Below are 3,509 nucleotides of genomic sequence, written 5' to 3'. Positions count from 1 at the left end.
CATGTTGATTGGTATCTATTGGCGCCAGCTTTAATATCTTTTTGTCACTTTGAAATTGACTGGCTGATGGGTATTATACCATATACCCTCAAGCATCGGGATCAGTACCGTTTGCTAGCTCTTGAGTACTCGATGGATGGAATTCAATTCTATCTTAATATATATTGTTTTTGTAAGATGGTATGCTTGTTTACTTGATAAAAAGATGAAACATAAAAGGAATACTGAAAAGGAAAAGCATCTAGGCATCATTGTGATGTTATTAAAGTATGCGGCTCCCAGCAGTTACAATCTTTACTTTAATAGAATTCTTTATTTTTCTTGTTTAGGCTAATCAAAGTGCCTACTCAACGTACATTTGTCTTCTGCTACAAGTTTTTCTAGCTAGCAGCTCAAAAGAGTTTTTTCTTTTTGTAACTTTGAATCTAATCTTGAAGTCATTTATAATATATCTCTAAAACATAAGGATTAAGAAATCCAGGAGAGAAGTTTGATTTACCAATACATAAAAAGGTTTTCTTTTCTTTTTTTCCTTTTTTTTTTTTTTATGGCAAATTCAACTTTTTCGCAAAGTACTTTTCTTCTTCTCGTGTTATCAACTTCTTTGACTCCAATGAAATGTTCCCATCTGAAAGGAGTTCTTCTCCATCTCTTAAAGAATCCAAACCCTGCCCAACAAGTCTCAGCTGCTTACTTCTTTATTAAAGTTAAAGATGGATTACATTAGTACATGTAGGTTAAGATAATTAATGTTTTAATAGCTTTCACGATCAACGAATTATGTATTGCGCGACACACATGGATGACAAGTCAAGCAAGTGACATATATTAAAATTTTGTAAAATGGAATATATAACGTTACTTAACACTTCATTAGGACGACACGTCGTCAGGTTAGTTTCTGTTGGATGAGTAAAAGCTAATGACTTTTGATTCACTGACAATTCGTTTGTTTATCATGTATTGGACGACATAGTATCTTATAAAGTTTTTAATCAGGTGATAAATCGGACGAAAAACCATTTAGTCCCTATGGTTTAAGTCTACTACAGTCAATGACACTTTATATTTACTAGCAATATTGTCCCCAAATAGGGATGGGCGTTTGACCCATCCCGAATGGGGCTAGGATTCCCCAAAATAGTCGAGGATGGGGTTAGGCCTGCACCTGCCCCACCTCTCTCATCTCCGCCCCATGTAGATGAAATTAACAGAATGTAAATGAATGACAATGAAATTAAATTAAAACCCAACAAATTAACGGATCAAACAATAATAAAAAAACGTTAGGGTGTTGATTTCACCTAGATATGCCAACCCAATTTATAGAATCTATTGCCCCCAAGTTCTAATTCCTTTGATTGAAAATTGAATTTTTTATGTTGTTTGGTACTATTTCTCAGGTTATACTGTAATAGCTGCTTTCTACTCATATACTCATAAAATATACATAATAAAAAAAATACAAGTATAATAACATAAATAGTTGGGCCCAAATTTTTCTTTTATTAAATATATACATTCTTTATACAAAGTTAGTATCATATACAAAAATCATCAAAAACATGGTGGAAGTGTAGCTTCCTCCTCGCTTGCCGACGTCCATCCGACCGCGACCTCACCTAGATCCTACAAAAACATAGAAAAACAACTGGGTGAGCACAAATAATGCTCAGTAAGTAAACCCTCTACTCCTCTATCACCGTAACTCTCTCTCTTCAATTCTTTCCTTACAATTGCTCTATTCTCATTTCCTCTCTCTTTTACAATTCTCTCTCTTTTCTCTTTCTGTTTCTCTTTCTTATAACTCTTTTCTACTAACTTTCTCTCTCGTATGTCATGACCCCATCTTACATGAGGCACAGCCAGGATTCGCTCCCTCTCTCCGTGACTTCTACTCATTCTCAGCCAATCGGACTCGGTTATGTATGGATTCGGAACCCTTGGCCATGTTAGTGTATATTCTCTCTCTCTCTCTCGGGTACTCTCGGGTATAGCACTCATCCGCATGCACTCTCACGGGCCACACCACTTTTCTCTCTCAACTCAGGCCGCTCTCTCTTTGTGGCGTACATGCGGGATTACTCTACCCATTACTCACGGGTTCCCCATCGCACAACCTACTATATTCTCTTCTTTAGCACTACTCTCTCTTTATTCTCTAGTGCTCATTCTCTCATTCTCTTTACTCTTAGAGTAGTTACTTCTCAAAATTCTCTACTCTTTCTCAAGCTACTTCTCTAATGCACAATTAATGCCTATGAATGACTCATACTCATTAATGCACTCATGAAATGCAAGTATGACATGTAGCAATAATTAAGGTTCTCTACTCTTACTCATGCCTCTCTTAAGCATTTCATCAAACAACTCATGTGCATACAAAAACTCTACATTAACTATAACTCTTCTCCTCTCTTTAATCATCCAAAATGGGAGAAAACTCCTTCATACACTCTAAGTTCCTGCCAAGGAAAACACTCCCAAAAAGATTCATGCAAAACTCCTCCAACTTCAACTCAATTTCAATCTCTCTTCACACATCAAACACTTCTCATAATGTAAACATATCCAACAACCATAAACTCAATACACATCTCATCTCAATTTCTCAATAACATAACATACACATGCATACATAACTCTCTACTCAATAAATTTCTTAAATCTCAACTTGGGTTGGATTTACTTACCTTATGATGGAGTGACTCTACTAGCACTTCTCTTTTCCTTTGGTAGAAAGTCTTTTCTCTACAACTTTAAACAACAATACTATAAGACTTCAACATATCTATAAGTAAAATTCACATCTAAAGCAAGAATCTTTACCTTAGGATGCTTTAGATTAACTTTTTACCAAAACTACTCAAAAAGCCCTCTAAAATCCTTGAAAAATTGGATGAAGAGTTAAGAGAAAATGGTGAAAGGGAATGGCGGTGGAAGAAGAAGAATGAAGGGTTTGCTAAACTTAATCCCTTTTAGCTCATATTATAACCATCATTTCCCATTTTGCCCTTGCTCTTTCTTAGAAATTCCATCTTTGTCCTTTCATTCATTACACTCACACCCCTAATTCTAACATATTTTCCATGAAATTTTCTTGCATTTCACTCCCCACTTTTCCTGCTAATTAGGGGTAGAATGGTCACTTTGCCCCTATGGAAAATTCCCTAGAAACTTCACCCAACTTTTCAGCCGGCTCTTCGCCGCGGTGAAGACTTTTTCGTAGCCGCAGCGAAGAAATACAGGGGCTACATCGCCGCGGCGAAACTCCTTCTTCGCCACAGCAAAGTCTGCACTTCCAAAATTCTGCAAGACTTCACCAAATTCAGAGCAACCACTCAACCAAACCAAACACACATTCAACTAAAGGCCAACCAAACGATATTAACAACATACAAACTCAATTAAGAGCAAAACAATAAACATTTAGCCACGTACCTCAAGTGGGGTGTTACATATACCAGCCCACCTATTCCTCTTAACCTTTTGAACCCATAAATTAAAGC

This window comes from Pistacia vera, unplaced genomic scaffold, assembly GCF_008641045.1.
Source record: "Pistacia vera cultivar Batoury unplaced genomic scaffold, PisVer_v2 Contig294, whole genome shotgun sequence".
NCBI lineage: Eukaryota > Viridiplantae > Streptophyta > Magnoliopsida > Sapindales > Anacardiaceae > Pistacia > Pistacia vera.
The sequence above is the reverse complement of the archived record's forward strand: the minus strand, read 5'-3'. Positions refer to the sequence as shown.